Source organism: Hemiscyllium ocellatum, chromosome 5 (genome assembly GCF_020745735.1).
Source record: "Hemiscyllium ocellatum isolate sHemOce1 chromosome 5, sHemOce1.pat.X.cur, whole genome shotgun sequence".
Lineage (NCBI taxonomy): Eukaryota > Metazoa > Chordata > Chondrichthyes > Orectolobiformes > Hemiscylliidae > Hemiscyllium > Hemiscyllium ocellatum.
Window position 1 is genome coordinate 25583995 of NC_083405.1, and position 20746 is coordinate 25604740.

At 40.6% G+C, this 20746-nt stretch overlaps 1 protein-coding gene and 1 long non-coding RNA gene across 3 annotated transcripts in view; one reads left to right on the plus strand and one right to left on the minus strand.

Annotated features, from left to right (window-relative positions):
- osbpl3b (oxysterol binding protein-like 3b) overlaps nt 1-1954 on the minus strand; it is a 222673-nt gene extending 220719 nt beyond the window's left edge. For both annotated transcript variants that reach the window (XM_060824591.1, XM_060824590.1), the window contains exon 1: nt 1744-1954. The gene's annotated coding sequence lies outside the window, so the exon portion shown is untranslated. The remainder of the gene's footprint in view (nt 1-1743) is intronic.
- Nucleotides 1845-20541, plus strand: LOC132815634 (uncharacterized). The gene is made up of 3 exons (XR_009644682.1): nt 1845-2263; nt 13495-13610; nt 20357-20541. It is a non-coding gene; the product is annotated as an uncharacterized LOC132815634 (long non-coding RNA).
- The last annotated feature ends 205 nt before the right edge of the window (nt 20542-20746 follow it).

Genomic DNA, 20746 nt, shown 5'->3' on the forward strand with positions numbered 1-20746 from the left:
AACTAAAATTGCTGGAGAAACTCAGCAGTTCTGGCAGCGTTTGTGGAGAGAAAACAGAATGAAGAAGAGAAACCGTTCTGAAGAATCACCGGAGTCAAAGCATAAATTTTGTTTTCCCCCCACCGATGCTGCCAGAACAGCTAGGCTTCTCCAGCAATTTCTGTTTTTGTTAGTATGTTATATATCGTCTTTGTAAGCCTTAGTATTACACATTTGAATAACTTCTACGTGCAATCTATTTTGTAAAGCTCTGGGGAGACTGAAGGAAATAAAGAAATTTTTGTCATTAGCAGCAAAGCTTTCAGCTTCCTCGTCTCCACTTTCCAGAATGACCTGCCTGCATGATTTTCCACAACTCTCTTCCTTCAAATAGATATCTCTTGGACCAAGTGCTTGGTAATTTATTCAACTCTACATACCTGCCTTAACAGCTGTTTTCCATTCTGTTATCTGAAGCACTGGGGGATGTGAAAGGCCTTCCTATAATAAGCAACGATGTGGAGGTGCTGGTTTTGGACTGGAAGTACAAATTTGTACTTCTAAATAAACTTGCTGTTGTGAGATTTTTTTTTAACTATAAAAAGCAAGGTGCTGTTCACACCAGGACAAACCTTCTTCCCTTAATATCCTCTTCCACAGCTGGAAGCAAATACCTGCCTCAAGCACTGAATCTCGGGGAAAATGAGCATGTCCAAGGATTCAGCCCTCCTAAAACTGAACTACAGTTGTGTTGAAAGTTACAATAAGTTAAAGTAGTTTCTTTCCGCAATTAGTTCAGATGACAAATAATAGTCGCTGGTGTTCCATCCATTTTCCTCGATACTGAGGTCATGCATGACACCATTCAAGGAATGCTCAGTATCAATGATTTGGACCTGGTGTTGTGTGATTTTTAACTCAATGTCAATGGTCACAAAACTGGATTCATGCAAACTAGGCTCTTACTCAACATCGGAAGTCCTTGCTCAGATCTTGTCGGATCACGATCGGAAAGGAATAGCCACAGTTTGCGGGCAAAGCACACCTAGAAGCAGCAAGCACATCTGCTCGCTAAAAAAAATGCTTGGCTTTAATCTTTGTGGCATTGTGTTGCAATCCCTACTGCCCATAAGCCATTTCCTGCAGCCCTGAATGACTTTTTACGCCACGATCCCGAAGTGAAACATGACTCGTTTCACAAACAGCTCGTCATTTTTTTAAAAAAATCTCCAACTGGTTATGACTAGGCTCCCGCAGCGTGTTCAGTTTGGGGGAAAAAAAACAAACTCAGGTCTCTCCGGCGGGAAAATAAACGAAGCCATGTCCTCAGCAATTCGCAAACTCACATTTCCTATACAAAACCATTATATGAATAAAAGTCATTTTGTTTTTTTAAAAAAGGGACACTTCATCGCCGCTCAGCAGTGTGCGTGTTAAAAAATTACTTCAGGAAATACTTTTTTCAAATAGGGGCTTGAAAGTAATTGTCATTAAGCAGTTAATGGGCGATATATGTTTTGGTTGGATTCTCTCTCTCGGTGCGCGGAGTGTAACATAATCTTGCGTTGACGTTTTGAAAGAAAAGTTCTCCTGCTTTCACCAGGTTTGGTGTGGGAGACACGGGCTCTGACTGACTCCAGAGGGTGCAGGAAATCTAGAAACAGGCTGGCTCATCACAAGCCTATCCCCTCACCTGCAGAGGCCACCTTCGCTCGCTCCCTCTCTGCCTGACTTCGCCACTCACCTCCCAGCTCTGCAACTTACCCCACTGAAAGGGCTCAGCTCCCGAGATTGCACTGCTTCTCTGGAGAAGAAATTAGGTCGATTCCGCTGCCCGCCTGCTTACAACGCACGCGAGAGGGAACGCAAAAAGAAAAATCCAAAGAGTCGAGACAGAAACTCATTCAAATTTTAACCAGACCCAAAGACGCCCAGCATCCACTAATGAGACGGAAGCGGCTGTAGCATGAGTTCCAAACCCGCCCTCTCCCACAGCATTTCCATGACGCGATCTTGTCAATCAACACGGTCCTTTCAAGTTGCTGATTGATGGCAGCTTCTTGAGAGGTAGCGAAGGCGCTGGCCACTTGAGTGCTTGGAGATGCTCTCCTGAAGATTTTTTTTTACGCAATGGGAACATGTATGCAAGAATACCACTTATTGCCTTTGGGTTCATCGTGTCTGCCTAGATTGGTGAAATTGCCCTCTACATTTCGATCAATGCCGTTTTCTTGCATAACGAACAAACACGGAATTACAAAACAAACCCCGAATCAGTCGAGAGGTAACTTAATCAGGCATTGATACTTTGCCAACAGTGCAGATTTAATCTTCACAGTTTATATATATATATAAAGTGCGACGCAAATGTTTTCCAATTTATTTTCTTCTTGCCAATGTGCAGAATGTATTTCAATGACTTTGGGACATCCTGCAGTCTCGAAGGGTGCTACGTAAATGCAAGTGTTTATTTAAACGTTTAGAAATAGCGCTTCCTACTGTCAGTGAATGGAACAAAGTCTCCCTCACGGAGTCGTGAGCAATGGAAAGTGATGGGCAAATGGGGCTTATGTGGCAGGTAATAGAATTTTGGACAAATTGGTGCTTAGAGTGGTTGGAGCTCAGGGGGTTAGAAATGAGAATATGTATCAAATCTAATCTGTAAGTGACAAAGACATCGATAAGGGTGTGATTGTTGTCGAGCGCTATTGGAGAGGCAGTTGTAAGCAAAGTTGCTGATAGTTAATTTGCACTTAGCTTCAAGTGTTGGAACACTCAATCTGGTTCGGCCTGAATGACCATACCAAGAGAAATATGGACCTAACAGCAAGGATACAGATGATACATGGCGACGGTATAAACTTTTCACTGCATTTTATATAGAATACACGTGTCAATCAATCATTTGATTCAATTCAAATCAGAAAATAATAACATCAGTGCTCCTCTGGTTAATCTAAGGGAATTTAATCTTATCACTCACGATAAGTAGTTTACTAGACCAGAGATAGAGCCAAGCCACGTTAAGTGGCGTGAACGATGTGTGTTGTCAGCAATAACAACAAGTTGCACTAATGTAGTTTCTCGTAAAAAAAATTCCAAGGAAATTCGAAATAAAATCACACAATAAATATTGAAATGGAAGAGGTTGAGTAGATTGATGTTGAGATGATTTTTAAACGTGGAGAGAGCGATGCAGGGAGTTCAAGAAGATTAATAATGGGACAAAGACCTGAAGGCTGACGTTTACACGAATTTGTAGATAAGAACAATAACTTAGAATTTAAAACATCGAGATAGGAGCCAATGTAGGTCAGTTCAAACAATAGTTATAGGCCATAAGACTATAGGAATAAAAGTAGCTATTCGGCCTGTTGATATCATGGCTGATCTCATAACCTCAACTCCACTTTCTTCATAACCTTTCATTCCTTTAACTATCTGCCTGTCTCAACCTTGAATATACTTAATGACCCCACAGCGACAGCCTCCTGTGATAAAGAGTTCCACACATTCATTACCTCCCAAAGGATGAAATTCCTCTCCATTTCTGTCTCGAATGTATGACCTTTTATTCTGAGATATGCCCTCTGGCCCTAGATATCTCCACAAGGCATTCACGGCGTCAAGCCTCCTTATTATCTTGTTTGTTTCAGTAAAGTCTCATTCTCTAAATTCGAATAAGTACAAGCCCACACGATTCAATCTCTTCTCATATGACCTCCATATTTGGTAATAGCCTTGCGAACTTCCTATGGACTGTGTCCAGTATCAATATTTTTTTTTCCTTCAATAAGGAGCTCAAAATTGTTTGTGGAATTCGTGGTGTGATCTGACTAGCTTCTTGTATAGAATTAGCAAAACCTTCCTACTTTTATGTTTGAAATAAAGACCAATATTCTATTTTCCTTCCCTAATACCTGCTGAACTATGATGCTCTAGCTATTTGTGATTCATGGATAAAGGATAATAAATCCTTCTGTTCAGCAGAAATCCTTTCTGCAGCATTTTCTGTTTAAATAATATTGAACTCCCTTATTCTTCCTGCTAATATGCATAACCTCACTGTTTCCCACATTGTATTCCATCTGCCAAATCTGGCCCACTTGCTTAACCAGTTTATATGCTCGTGCTGACTGATTGTGTCATCTTCACCAATTGCCTTCCCACTTATTTTTATGTCATTTTCCTTATCCAAGTCATTAATATTGTTATGGACCAGGCCAGACCCCCTCTAAACATTTCAAAGAGATAGCCCAGACCCTAACTTTTCTAGTTGTTTTAAGTAGGTGTAAGGTGGATATTCCAGAAGTGATGCAGCTGGTCAAACTACTCAACTTGAAACAAAACAGACTTTATTTACAGACTACCAAAAGAAAACAGAATTTAGAATAACAGCTATTTGAAAATCTGACTTACACATTATCCCCTGCAACTTAACAAAGAGCTGTTCCGATTTCCTGCAACATCCCATTAACACACCGCTTGGCAAAAAGGTAAATTTGAACACAGGTTCATACAGGAGAGAGACATTGCAGAAAGGGATCATAGGCTGAAACATGGAACCACTTTTTCTCAGCAGCTTCTTGGGTCTCTACTTAAAACTCGACTAAACCAGAAAAACCTCTGAACTGGGAGAACTGGCTACTTGCCTTTCATTGTACAAGTGTTTTTTTAAAAAAATCTAAAAGCTCTTTTCCCTGATTGTTGCCTTAGGCAGTATCTGTTAGCCATAAGCAAAGTGGCCGAATCCCAGACAAATCAGAACCTCTGTCTTTTACAACCTCTTTTTGAAAATAACCTTGTTATACTTCCAATGTTATGGGCACTTAGGGAGCTGCCTAATGCATCATATCTTATCAAACACCTCTGAAAATTTAAATACATTTATATCCACTGTTCCCCTTTATCTGTTCTGCTTGTTACCTCATCAGAGAATTCTTGTAAATTTGCCGAGTTTCAAAGGGGAGACATCTCTAAATCAAACCAGCCTCCCTATCTCTGTATTTATAACACAGTAAAATTAAGATACTCGACAATCCTCAAAATTGACCCCAGTGGTTCCTTAGCAGACGTTTTGAATAATCAGTACCAGACTCAAATAATTAAATAATACAAAATGCTTGAATAATTTAAATAATCAATATCAAACACCCAGTTTATAGTTTAAACTAAAGACTCAAAAATGTATCAATAATACAGTAGCTTTAGCAGAGCAAAGTTAAACCACAAGATAATCTAATTAGTATATACGATTTAAACTCAATCTCCTTTGATTCTAGCCAACATCACTCAAAGACAGACAGACAAACAGGCACAGTTAAGGGACAAAATAGTGAAAAAATAAATGAGATATTACTGGCCAGTTGACTTAATACATCATAGGCACATTGAATTGTATCTTGCTTTGTTACTGAAGACACTGATGCATGCAGATAGCTTCCAGTAGGCTCCAAGCAATGTCCATTTAAATCTTATAACTGAGATTGTACCCTCTCAACTTTCAATAAGATCGATATTGAGAGGATAACCGGGGAGCAATCAAACCCCTATTCAGGAGCTGTGGTAGTCATAATCCTTCCGACTTAAACACAGTTCAAAATCCAATTCAACCTCTGGTTGTTAGACTGGTTGCCTCTCTATGAGACGCCTGTTACCATTCAAACACCTGCCATCTGTCTCAGCATAATGCCTCTTCAGAGTCAAAACACCTGTTGAACAGTTTTAACAAGGTTCAACCTATAGTTAACTTTCAGGCCCGGCCTCATGCACAATGATCAGTTTATTTGTTGTTTTTAAAAAAAGACAACCTGTTGTTCACAGCCCAAATGTCATTTTCAGTTCTCAGCCCACAATTCACAGCTCCAAACCAAAAATGTGAAAAAAAAGTAATGAAAATCTCATCATGGGCAAGAAGACATGCTTACTGTACTTAATCGTATATATCTTTAAATGGCCTGCTATTACATGTTTTATAATAGATTCTATCATTTTTGAAATAACAGGTTTTAAGTTAACTGGCTTGTAGTTACCTCTATATTCTCCTTTCCTTTTTAAATAAAATGTTACATTTGGAGTTTTCTAACCCTCTGGGAGATTTCCTGAATCTAAGGAGTCCTAGAAGATTATCACTATTGCATCAAATCATCACTATAGTTACTTCCTTCAAAACCCTAGGATTTATCCCGTCAAGTCCTGGGGTTTTATTGGTCTTTAGCTCCCAATAGTGCAGGATTAGATGCGAATAAGCTGACAACATGTCAAGAAACAAATCTGGATGACACGAAGGAATGGAAAAGTGGTAGCACAGGAGCGAGATAGGACTAACAGTGTGCAATTTTGTGAAGGTGAAAGTGAAAGGTATTGTCCCTGAGTAAAATAGGATCTGAGGTTTAAACTCCATCCCAGGGTAAAATAGAGCCTCAGGTTTATGAATGATTTTCTTTAGCTTTAGAGAGGGCCGATGTTAGTGACAAAGGAATGCAGTTTGTAGCATAAGCAAAAATTGATGGTCTTCCTGATGTTGAGCTGGAAGCAATTTTCCCCTGACTGATAATGCACAAGCAGTCTAAGGTAAAGGAATTTACCTTTGAATGATAACCCAGGTATGCTCTGGCTATGATTGGCTAGGTAAGAGTGAAACCAAACAAAGGGAGGAAGTGGATGTATAAAACATTTCATTGTATTTTCATGTAAAAGTACAGATAAAAGTACCAAATTAATTTGAGTAGAGATGGCTGGACAGGTGATGTGCTGGAGCTGTATGATGTGAGAGCTAGCTGATCCCATTGTGAATGGCAGTGACCACATCTGCAGCAAGTGTTGGTTGCTGGAAGAACTCCAGCTCAGATTTGATGAGCTAGCATCTGAGCTTCAAACACTGCAGCACATCTGGGAGGGGGTAGGGTTACCTGTACAATTTGTTTCAGGAGGCAGTGACACATGGTAGATTAAGAACTTCAGGTTTGATCAGTGGCCAGGAACAGCAGGATGTGACTGCAGGCAAGGCAGATAGAGGACTCCTGCAGTCAGGAACAGAGGGCCCTCAGCTCTTGACCTTGTCCAACAAGTACAAGGTACTGGCTCCCTTTGTGGATGAGGAAAAGGGCTGCAGGGAGGATGAGGCAACTGACCACTGCACCGTGGTGTGGGAGGCTATTCAAGAAGGGGGAGCAAAACAGACTAGTAGTGGTTGTAGGTAATTCTATCATTAGGGAGATAGATAGTATCCCTTGTAAGCAGGATTGAGAGTCCCGCATTGTGTTGCCTGCCTGGTGCCAGCGTAAGGGATATCTCTGACTGGCTTGAAAGGATATTGAAGAGGGAAGAGGATATCCAATTGTTGTGGTCCATTCAGGAACAAACAACATAGGCAAGACCAGGAAAGAGCATCTGCTCGGGGATTATCTGGAGTTAGGAACCAAATTAAAGAACAGGTATTCAAGGGTTATAATCTCCAGATTACTGCTCAAGCCAAGTGCAAATCAGCATTGGGACATGAGAAGTAAACACATGGCTAAAAGAGTGGCGTGGGAAAGAGGGGTTCCCTTTCCTGGGGCACTGGCATCAATATTGGAACAGAGGGGTCTGTATTGCTGGGGCAGTCGCTACCTAAACAGAGCTGGGACCAATGTTCTAGTGAAAAGGGTAAACAGGCTGGTTAGCAAGACTTTAAACTAGAAAGCTGGAGGAGAGAAGGGTAAAACTTACCCCAGTGCGAAACAAAGCAGCAGGTTAACATATGTAGGGGTGGATTCAACTGAGTGGAAAAATATGAAAGAAATGACTGGGAAGGAGAACTCAAGAGAGGTTAGTAAAGTCTTGAGCATAGATGCAAATAGGACAGAGTGTTTGAGAGGGTTAACAATCAAACTTCAAGCACACCGGACAAACAAATGACAATGAGAAGAGGGATAGTTAATACAGGACTGAAGGTGTTATATCTGAATATAGATAGTATAAGAAATAAGGAAAATGAGCTTGTGGCACAGATCAAAATTGGCAGGTCGGACATGGTGGGCATAGGGATCAGGATTGGGAGCTGAATATCCAAGGATATCCATCATTTCGAAAAGATAGGCAGGTGGGCAGAGACAGTGGGGTTATCTTATTAGTAAGAAATGAAATTAAATCAATAGTAAGAAATGAAGTTGGGTCAGATTGTATGGAATCTGTGTGGGTAGAATTTAGGAATTGCAACGGTTACAAAAAAAGCATAGTTGGCATTATGTACAGGCCTCCAATAGTAATCAGGAGCTGGGGCGCAAGATACACCAGGAAATAGAAAGGGTGTGAGGGGAACGGCAAAGTCACAGTGATCATGGGGAATTTCAATGTGCAGGTAGACTGGAAAATCAGGTTGGTGATGGATTGCAAGAACTGGAATTTGAGGAGTGTCTATGAGATGGCTTTTTGGAGCAGCTTGTGGTGTAGCCCATGGGCCAACAGGCAATACTGGATTTAGTGTTATGCAATGAGGCAAACTTGATAAGGGAGCTTAAGGTGAAGGAACCCTTAGGAAGCAGTGATCATAATATGACTGAATTTACTCTGCAATTTGAGTGGGAGAAGATGGAATCAGAGGTAATGGTGTTACAGCTGAATAAAGGCAACTATAGAGACACGAGGGAGGAGTTGGGCAGAATATACTGAGAGGAGCCGAGCAGGAAAGATGGTGGAACAACAATGGCAGGAGTTTCTGGGGGTAATTCAGGAGACACAGCAGATATTCATCCTCAGGAACAAGAAGATGATACAGGGACGAGGAGACAACCATGGCTGACCAGGTAAGTCAGGAATAGCATAAAAGCCAAACAGAAAGTATATAATGTGATGAAGGGCAATGGGAAACCAGAGGATTGGGAAGCTTTCAAAGACCAACAGAGGGCAACAAAAAAAAGAGGGAGAGGATTAAATATGAGCATAGGCTAGCCAGTAATATAAAAGTAGACTGTAGGAGTTTCTTTAGATACATAAAGGGCAAAAGTGAACATTGGACCACTGGAAAATGGTGCTGGAGAGGAATTAGTAGGGAACAAGGAAATGGCTGAGGAATTGAATAATTACTTTGCATCAGTCTTCACAGTGGAAGACATGAGTAACAACTAGGATAATTAATGACTCCATATAGTTGACCGCATTGTTTAAGAGACAAAACTGAGAAGAGTTTGACTGCTTTGGCAGATGATTGACAAGTTTACTACTGTATGAGCTGAAATCAAAACAAATGCAGAGATGGTAAACCTTTTATACATTCCTTTATATGCATGATGCTTAAAATTAATGCAATACTAAGGTAAACTGTTTTAAAAATATCAATTCAAGAAAAATAATCATGTGGGTTGGAGAATATATCATTTAAACATCTGCATTTCACGAAATGGATAAAGATGAGTGTTGCCAAAACAATTGTTTGCTTCTTAATATTACAATCATCAAAGCCCATTTCTGAATATTAATGTCTACCCAATACAGCAAGTTGATCAATAAAATTACTTTGAATAAATGCCCAGTATGTGGTGTAAAATATTCATAATTCTGCAGGTAGAAGACTGGCCGGGAAGTGTGACAAAAGTATGCAAAAATGTGTGGAAAGAGTCATGACTTTCAAACAATGCTCCATTTGTTGCAAAGCTAACATAACAGGATTGAAATCAAGGTTCACTCCACTGTCTAGATCCAAACGTGACCACATACAAAATTAATTCACAACAAAGTGTTTAAGCAAGAACAGCAATGGTGAGAAAAGCAATGTCTGTAATGGCTGAAAAGCAGGAGCTGTAAAACACAAGACTGATCCCAACAATGTGATATTCCATTCAATAAAAACATATTCTAAATAAATTGAAGTAAAAACTGGTCATTATTCAATATGATATTATGTTATTAGTAACATTAGTGATAATTGCAGATTACGCAAAATTTGATAAAAGATCAATCTTCAATTTTGAGGCTTTTGTAGGTTATATAAATTAATAAAAGAATTCCCTCTTTTTCAGTTTTTGGTTATTACTACAGTGATGTGAGTTGTGCTGTGTGGCAAGTAGATTCTGGTAAAGAGATTGTTTAGTTCTGGGAACTCATGTCACTGATGTTTGATTTTTTTTAAAACAAATAGTGGATTTGCTCCAAATGCCTATACATTCCTGCTGATGGATGAATGGCAGAGAAAAACAATTGGCTCCATCATAGCAGGCCTATCATAAAGTTATTGCATATGTATTGTTGGATAAGCTTTGTGAGCATTACCAGTTGTCTTGCAGAAAGAATTGGGTATTGAGCATTTAATGGAAAGCAATACATTCACTTGTCCTTGAAAGATGGGAAACACTTGAACATGTTGTTAAAATTATTTCATTTCGAAGTTATAGTAAAATTTATCAGTAATCAATTACAAGTTATTTTTAATACCATGATATAACAGTTAGTGGACAGATAGAGTTATCATTTTGAGTCTTATAAACTGACAATGGTTTATGTTGCAATACTTTTTCGTGAAGGTGGTAATAATTGTTGCCCTTAGTACAGATGCTATTTAATTTCTCAGTGATTTAAATATACAATGGTAAACTCATGGACTTTCAGCTCAGTTCCCAAAGACAAAGAAGACATTAATTTGAGCTTTACCATAGATGTCAGGACCTTGGTGTAATGATGCAGAGCAAATCTGGAGGCCATACTTGCAAACAATGGGATTCCTCAGCAACTTTGCCATTGGCACGTTCTTAATTGTCTGCCTGCAAATCCACTGTCCAATTATGATTGGCAGGTAGGCTCCTGATGCTGCAAGCCCAATGAAAAGAATGGCAACTTGGAAGCTTCAGCATTGGTACTGGGAGAGGTAGTCACTGCTGAGCCGGGCAGGAGACTTCAGGAGACTGCTGGGCAAGGCTACAGTAAGTGTCAGACAGAGTCCCCTCCACTGAGATCAATGGGACCTCTGGGTCTGCTCTCCCCATCCACAGCCCTCTCTTTTGGCCGTGGACTGTCGTAAGGTGGCAATCCTCGTTTAGCTGATAGTGTCTTATGTAATGGGGAAAGATTGGGACTTCACCCTGCTATCAGCCAGTGGCCCTATTAAATGGCTCTGAATTGGATCTTTAGTTATGTAATTGGTTGCGTCCTGCACTGGATAATGCAGGTTCTCCTCAGCTTGTCCCACTGCTATAAAACTCCAATGGGAAGTCCATGTTGAAGATTCAAACTAGCATGGCTCCTCATTATTTTACTGACCTGCCCCGAAACACCCCCCCCCCCATCTCTTGGTTTATCACGCAGATGTTCGCAAACTCCTGGCCTCAATTTCTATTCTCTGATGAAGGGTTTATGCCCAAAACATTGACTCTCCTGCTCCTCGAATGCTGTCTGACCTACTGTGCATTTTGACTCAGACTCTCCAGCATCTACAGTCCTCACTTTCTTCTATTCTGTGTTTCTCAGATAAACAACAATCCTTGACACTGAATATTCAACTTTTGTTTTGAATCAGTTCCCTACCTGGCCTGTAAGAATATATGAGCAATTACAGAAAAATATTATTCCAAAAAAAATCAGCAACATTTATTCCCTTGGGATGATGTATTTGCTGTTACTGGAGAGAAATATCTCTCGCTATTCCCTCACAGCCCTCATCGCATACATCACTGTTTCCTCAACAAAGCATTTCTGAGTTGCTGTCCATGGCAAATTATAATTTCTGACATGAGTAAGAATTGGAAAAGAAAGGGCAATGTTTTGATCAGCAATTGTGGCAAATCTGCTACCTTACCATGAACAAAGATTTATAAATATCTATCATAAATATACTGTCATTATCGTGCTTCCTATCTAACAGCCCAGCTCACAAATCGTTGCTTCCCTTTATTGACTAACAGCTCTTTTTGGAGAAAGTGAGGACTGCAGATGCTGGAGATCAGAGCTGAAAATGTGTTGCTGGAAAAGCGCAGCAGGTCAGGCAGCATCCAAGGAGCAGGAGAAGCGCTCATGCCCGAAACGTCGACTCTCCTGCTCCTTGGATGCTGCCTGACCTGCTGCGCTTTTCCAGCAACACCTTTTCAGCAAACAGTTCTTTTTGCAGATATTGCCATCTTTAAGTTTTCGTGACGCATAATGAGTTGAATTCCTTCTCAAATATTTTCTCATTGCAATCTCAAGAATAATCAGGCAATGTAACCTATTCCTACTTCACCATTCCTACTAACAGCAACCTCAGGTTTCCACTCCCTGATGAACGGGGCTGGTGATGACTCCATAATCAATATGTAAGTGACAACAGGAAGACATGGCCCATATTCTTGCCTCATTTTCTTGTCTTGTAAAGACTGTATCTTTTTACTTTTGAGTACTTTTGATCGTGGACTGAAATGGGAAAAAGGACCATCTTAAAAACCAAGGACTGTGGAAGGGATTGCTGCAGTTTTTAAAAAAACAGCTCCCAGCACTTACTGTAAGTGCTGCTAACACAGTTGTTAAATTCCCTACCAGTTGCAGATGTGGAGTGATGACCAGTTGCTGATGACAAGGCCTCCTGCCTGCCAACAACTAGGTGTCTGAACAGCTTGTGGGTGTGAAGACGGTCAAATGCTTTTGGGCCTTTAGAAATGAAATTGCTGCCTTTCCCTTTGCAATAAATAAACCTAAATCCTGAAGAAAGCCAGTTAATTTTTCCTCACTAACTGCTTTAAGCATTGTTGTTTTTAAGCAATAAGTCAGATATTTTATATGAACCAGTCACGTTGTATCTCCTGCAAGCAAGTGAAAGTATCTGAAGAAAAGAGAGATCATTGAACTGCAGATCCTGGCAGATCAAAACAATCATCTCGGTGAACCATGTAGACAGGGACAGTTTTACCCTCCACCCTTAACCTCAATGTATTCTCATCTGTCTATGTGTGTGTCATTGAGTTTATAAGAGAAGGTGTTAGTGTTTTAACTAGCAATAATTATGTGATTTATTGTTGTCATATGTACCGTGATACAGGGAAAAGTGTTGTTTTGTGTGTTCTACAATCAGACCATATCATACAGAGTGCATCAGGTAGGAGAACAGAGTGCACAATATAGTGTTAGACCCACAGAGAAGGTGCAGAGAAAGATCAACATTAACATTCAAAAGTCTGAAAAAGCTGTTCTTGAATCAGTTCTTTCATGTCATAGTCATAGAGATGTACGGCATGGAAACGGACCCTTCGGTCCAACCTTATATATTGACAGGTCACCTGAAGCTAGAATCTATTTATTTGTAATAATTAGTAATTCTGGTTAAGTACAGAAATCTTTTCCATGCTTTGTTGTTAACCTAGTTCTAAAGGCAAGTAACTTTAGGAATTTTGTATAGTTTGATGAAAACTTTAACTGTTTTTTGGTGACTCCGGAAACAATGAGACTTGATTTCCATTGTGTTACCCAGTAAGTCATGACATCTTCCATTGCTATTGCTACTGCCAACCCCAGAGTCATGGAAAAGTGCAGCCGAGGAATGTGGAGCCAAGTAATGATTCCCCTATTTTTTTTCAGTGTGAAATGAATTTTATGAGATGCACCAATATCAAGCTAATGTGCAGATGTGCCCCACCATCTACATATATTTCTCTGCCACCGAGATGGAAAAAGAAAGAGTATAAAGACTGGAGGTAATTAACAATGTTCAATGGATGATAATGTTAGATGAAATCGAATAAAAAGAACATTAACAATGCATTTTTTCAGAAACCTTTTGTAATCTTACAGGCCTGCCTTCCTCAAGCATAAAATTAAAGATTACATCCCTTGACCACTAATCACTGTCACTGGAATGAATCCCTAAGCTAAAAGCGTGAAACATTAATTACAGTGGGTATAAATATAGAGTTATAAATAACTGCAGAACAAGCAAATCATAACCCGGGAAAGAAGTGCTGTATTTTCTTGTGACATTGCAAGTCAGGATTCCTGTCTCCCATCCATATTATGCTGTCATACATCTCTAAAACAGGCTATAACATAACTGTCATATAATTTCTGTCTGGATCTGCAGATATTTTGTCACTGGTGAAATAAAAATGATAGTTAATTGAAAAATAAATCTTCATTTCACTAAATAACTGCATTGAAAAATTGTGTTTTGCATCAGTACACAAACTTAACTGCAATTCAAATTTTTTAAAAAGCTAAATGTACTCCTACACATCTAGTTTAAAAAGTAATTCCAAATTAAAATGATTCATTCTGCATTCATAAGATATCCAACTACATTCCTAAGCCTTATGTACAGTTTATTTGTTAAGGCACCATAACATGCTTGGTTATTGCAAAATGTTAATGATTCCACACTTTCCACTCGGCTGGACAATTAGAGGAGCTAGTTACACTCAAGCATACTGTCAGCGTTCTCCTGCTGCCAAGTGTTTCTGCTCTGTTTCGAAGACACTGAGCTAGTTAACGGATTTCATCCAGGGCTTGGTACTGTCCAAAGACTTGATACTATTTTGATGAGAGCAGGGTCCTTTGATCACCTGCGTTCATCCAGCAGCTGATCCTGGGAGCTGTTCCTCTCCTTTCAGGAGAGCTGTGGTGGCAAAAGCTCACTGAAACTCACTTTTGTTGACTCCCCATAGTCTCTCTCTCTCTCTGGTTCAGGAGCACACACAGTTTCTCTCTCTATTGTTGCTCTGCTTCTCAGGTTAATGCACCATCCCAGAACAAACAGATCAGTTCTAAGCTCTGCAGTCTTAAGAGGCATAGAACCCTTACTGTGTAGAATCAGGCCATTTGGCCCAACAAGTCCACACCGACCCTCCCCCACCCAGACTCATTCCCCAACCCTATTACTCTACATTTACCCTGCACATCCATGAACACTATGGGCAATTTAGCATGGCCAGTTCACCTAACCTGCATGTCTTTGGATTGTGGGAGGAAACTGGAGCACCCGGAGGAAACCCACGCAGTAAAGGGGAGAATGTGCAAACTCTACACAGACAGTTGCACGAGGCTGGAATCGAACCCAGGTCCCTGGTGCTGTGACGTAGCAGAGCTAACCACTGAGCCACCGTGCCACATCCAATGGTAGATGGTGGGAGGCTGAATTTTAATTAATTTAGTTGGGATGTTAATGAATCCTTGTTAATTGGTATCTTGCCACTATGTAGCAAGAAGCTTGCCATGTTGTTTGTGAAAAGGATATCTACACTCGTCACCTGATTCTGCTATTTATTTAGCCATAGCCTACTTTACTCAAACTCCTTTAAGATTCTGTTTAATGTTTTGGAATTGATGAAGGGTCACTGAGCTGAAATCACAAGCTATTGGAGCAAAATTAGGTCATTTGGCCACTGTTTCCAGCTTTCTTTTGTTCTTATTCCAGATTTCCAGCATCTTCAGTATTTATATCTCATTATGCATTATATGTGCTCTCAGAGTCTCCTCAACTGACAAACGCCCTGATTGCACTCTGCCTCAGTTTAACAACAGCTGCTATGACAAACATTGTTCTCTCTTTGCAAAGCTTTATTTCTCAATTGAGTGCTGTGAGAAACATCTAAAGGGAACATAAAGCAGGACATCAGAGGCCTCTCTACCTGATTTTTCATTCTTAAAATAAACAGATAGAACACCTTTGGTCTCCAATTTCCTGACCTGAATTCTCTGTGAGGATTACACTTTCCTGGCTGTACCTAGGAACTGAATGAACCTATATGTTCATAACATCTATGGCTCCTTTGCTACATATGAAGAGTTTTTTCGATCTTTATGGGGAAGTGATATTCGGGACGGATCTTTTACTTACGTGCTCTGGATCAACTGAGAGTGTCTTGGGAGTTCCAAAGTTAATGCTGGAAAAGAGTTTTTAAAAGGGCCTCGACATAATATATGCTGACTGAGAGCTGATGTGAATAAGACTGAAAGTGGTGTTGATGGAAGCTATCTGTCTGGTCACATTTGCACCTGCTTTCTGAGCATTTTTGACTTTGTACAATCTCCTTATATTGATCATTTTGAATTGAATTGAATTGAATTGAATTTACTGTCAAGCGTACCAAGGCACAGTGAAAAGCTTTGTCTTGTGAGCAGTACAGGCATATCACAGAGTTAAGTAATATAGATAAGTAAATAATAGGTAAACAGTGGCAAAAACAAAAACACAGGTACAGGCGAGTGTTAAAGTTTGTGAGTCCATTCAGTATTCTAACAACAGTAGGGTAGAAACTGTTGTGAAACTGGCTGGTGCATGTGTTCAGGCTTCTGTACCTTCTCCCCAATAGTAGAGGTTGTAGAAAATATTGCCAGGTTGGAATGGATCTTTGAGAATACTGATGGCCTTTCCTTGACAGCGGGCTTGGTAGATGGATTCTACAGATGGGATTGTCTGGGCTGAGTTCACCATTCTCTGTAATCGTCTCTGATCTTGAATGGTACAGTTGCCATACCAGGTAGTGATACATCCAGACAGAATGCTCTCGATGGCATACCTAGAAAAATTGGCAAGGGTATTCGCCATCATACCAAATTTCCTCAGCTACCTGAGGAAGAAGAGACGCTGTTTTGCCTTTGTAACCAGTGCGTCCACATGAAGAGTCCAAGAAAGCTTGTTGTGAATGATCACTCCCAGGAGTTTAACACTGTCCACTCGTTCCACCTCTCTGCTGTTAATGTGTAGGGGAGCATGAGTAACATCCCACCGAAAGTCAATAATGAGTTCCTTGGTTTTTGCCGGCATCGAGAGCTAGATTGTTCTCAGTGCACCATTTTACCAGGTCTTCCACCTCCCATCTGTTCCGTCACTATCTGAGATTCGACTGACTATGGTGGTGTCACCAGCGAACTTATAAATGGCATTAGTCTGGTATTTGGCAACGCAGTCATGGGTATACAGTGAGTACAATAGGGGGCTGAATATGCACCCCTGGGGGCTCCAGTGCTGAGTGTTGGTGATGATGAAATATTGTCCCCAGTCTTCACTGATTGCGGCCTGTGGGTCAGGAAACTGAGGATCCAGTTGCAGAGAGTGGGGCTTAGTCTGAGATCACTAAGTTTAGTAATCAGTCTTGAAGGGATTATAGTGTTGAAGGCTGAACTGTAGTCAATGAGTGGGATTCTGATGTAGCTGTTCTTGGTGTCAAGATGTTCTAGGGAGGAGTGAAGGACAAGTGATATGGCATCTGACGTGGATCTGTTTCCCAATAGGCAAATTGGAGTGGGTTGAGAGTAGTGGGAGGCTGGACTTGATTAATATTGAAAAGTGTGGTGCTGGAAAACCGCAGCAGGCCAGGCAGCATCCGAGGAGCAGGAGAATCGACGTTTCAGGCATAAGCCCTTATCAGGAGTTGATTAATGCCATGACCAGCCTTTCAAAGCACCTCATGGCCGGGTGTCTGTCTGAGTCTCTAGTTGGGATTGTTATTGGTCCTTGGCTGTCTTAATGGCTCTGTGAAGGCCATACTTGGATTCCTTATATTTGAGTGGGTCTCCTGATCTGAAGGCCTCATGCCTGGTTTTTAGCAGATTCTGTACATTCTGATTCATCCAGGTTTTCCTGTTGGGGAACACCCAGATTGACTTCCTCAGTATGCAGTCCTCCACACACTTGCTGATAAAGTCAGTGATATTGATGGCTTACACGTCCAAGGTACCTGCGGCCTATTTGGACTTGGCCTAATCAGCCGATTCCAGACAGCACCGAAGCTGATCCTCTGCCTCCACCAACCATTAGCTGTGAGAGGTCTCCTGCTTGAGCTTCTGCCTGTAAGCCAGGAGAAGAAACACGGCATTGTGGTCGGAGTTCCCGAAATCAGGGTGGGGGATGGTATAGTAGGCATCTTTCACATTTTGATTTAGAATAATTGACGAGGAATTGATCACATGTTTATAAAATGGTGTGTAGATTCCAGAAAAATGTAAACTTTTGTAGTTTCTTTAACCTTCAGTCCAGGTTGGCCGTTGGAGTACCTCTTTCAATCTGGCGAACACTGGGACAGGCAGCATTGAAGATCCATTGAAGGTGTATGCAATGCATCTTCTTGACCTTGTTAGTGACCAAACCTGTATTATGAGCCAGGATTTAGAGTGAATGTGGATTTTATACACTTGCATCAGCCAAGTGTGCCCTGAGAATTTTGCGAATCACAGAAAGAGGCCATTCGGCCCACCTAATCTTGGGCATAAGCCCTTCATCAGGAATTCCTGATGAAGGGCTTAGACCCAAAATGTCGATTCTCCTACTCCTCAGATGCTGCCTGACCTGCTGTGCTTTTCCAGCACCACACTCTCGACTCTGATCTCCAGCATCTGCAGTTTCTCCTGGCACATCAGGTCTGCACTGACACTTTGAAGAGCATGGAATCCAGACCCAGCCACCTACCCTCTCTCTGTATTTCCCATGGTTCATCCACCTTGCCTGCACATCCCTGGGTATTATGGGCAATTTAGAATGGCCAATCCATCCAACATGCATATCTTTGGACTATGGGAGGAAACTAGAGCAGCCAGAGGAAATTCACACAGACATAGGGAGAACATCCAAACTCCATGCAGACAGTCACCCAAGGTTGAAATCTATGTCCCTGACAATGTGAGGCAGCATGCTAACCACTGTGCTCGGTGGCTCAATCAGGAGGAGAAGAGTAGTTATTTAAGTAAGGAAATGTGATAATAGTCAATGGAGAATTTGTTCAATAAAACAGAAGAGATTGTGTTTTCATCTGTGATTTTGATCATAAATGAGATTAGAATATGTTACAATTTACAATAATGGATGTAAACCACATGTCTGATCTCAGTTTCTGATGTGTGTACTGGTGGATGGGGACAATATTACTGTTTGGAACAAAACTCTGCACCTGCAAATGCACAAGAGTTGTTTTTGAACAGAACCTTGCATGTGGAGGAAGCAACTTACTGCAGATGCTGGAATCTGTACTGAAAACAAAAACTGCTAGAAATCACAGCAGGTCAGGCAGTTCTGATGACGAGTCATCTAGACTTGGAATGTTAGTTTGCTTTCTCTCCATGGATGCTGCCTGACCCGCCAAGACTTCTGGCATTTTTTTGGTTTTTTTGCATATGGAAGCTGGTTTCCAACATACCTGACTGTTCCAGCATACTTCAATGAAATTTCCCTTGACCCAACAATATGAAGCACTTATACACTGCCAGCTTGTATGTGCACATAAACAGAAAAAAAAACACGCAAAATATTTATAACCAACACTAATTAGTGTTGATCAGTGGACAGAGTTTATTCTTGTCATTCTTAATGAGATCTCCATCGTATGATACGAGCACAGCTTTACAGACCACATCCTGGAAGCCACTGTTCGAGATACCAAGGTGGAGCTTATAAATTAACCACTGCTGGTAATCGTACTGCAAACTGCACTTGAAATTGTGTTGCCACTCAAGTTCATAATCACAAGCATAAATCATTTCTTGCAACTGCTCAGCCAGACAACATGGAATCACCAGATTAACAGCCCAGTCATGGAACTCTTATTCCATGAGGTCCATCTGTCTGACCTCACTACAATCAATACATTGGGAGTAGATGGGATTTTGTTTTAGCATGTGTTTTGAAACAATTCTTACTGTAGGGTTACCTTCAGATAGCCTGATCTATTTTACTTTAACTCCTTTGTGCAACATCATTCTGATTTATAGTTATACCCAAGCTGCAAACGCATGTGATTATTTTTCAGTAAAATATTGTAATGTTAAATCAACAAAAGCAAAGTATACTCTTATCAACAAAGATTTGCTGCTGTGATATGATTGGCCAATAGTAACATCAGCTGGGGTCAAATAGCAGGACAAACTTCTCATCGACAAATCAACAAGTAAACCTTCACTCCACCATATCCAAGGCCAGTATACCAATTCTTAGATAATGAGACCAAAACTGTTCCAGAAATCCATTCAATCACACCCAAGTCGTGTTTATGTTTAAGAAAGGCGGTAAAGACAAGCCAGGGAACTATAGACCGGTGAGCCTGACCTCGGTGGTGGGCAAGTTGTTGGAAGGAATCCTGAGGAACAGGATGTACATGTATTTGGAAAGGCAAGGACTGATTCGGGATAGTCAACATGGCGTTGTGCATGGGAAATCATGTCTCACAAACTTGATTGAGTTTTTTGAAGAAGTACAAAGAAAATTTATGAGGGCAGAGCAGTAGATGTGATCTATATGGACTTCAGTAAGGCATTCGACAAGGTTCAATATCTGGTCGACATGGACGGATTGGACCAAAGGGTCTGTTTCCATGCTGTACATGTCTATGAGTCTATAATTGTAACAAGATTTCCTTACTTTTGAACTCTAAATTATTTGCAATAAGCGTTAACATGCCATTTGTTTACATAATTATTTGACGTATCTCATACTAACTTTGTTTTTCTTTTCTATTAGAAATTTCTTTGAACATCAGCATTTAAAAAATCGTAGTGTTCCCAACACATGAAATGGGCACCACTGCTAAAGTACACACTTTGACATATCTGCACATGTGCAGTTGTACCTGTGACTTTAAGTCTTTTGTAAGACAAAAACCAAAGAACTGTGTTAAAGAATTGCTTGTGTGATGGAAGTTTTCAGGAACACTCTCAAAACATTTAATTCACAAATAGTATTGTCTACACAGTATGTATTAAATGAAGCTTTCAATTCAGAACTATTTTCTCTCATTTGTTTCCTTAAATGTGGCAAGGAACGGAAGTGTTCAGGTGACTTGAATGTCACGATTAAGCTGTGGAAGTAATATGAAGGTGTTATTAATGTCTTCAGGTAATGTCTTCTCCA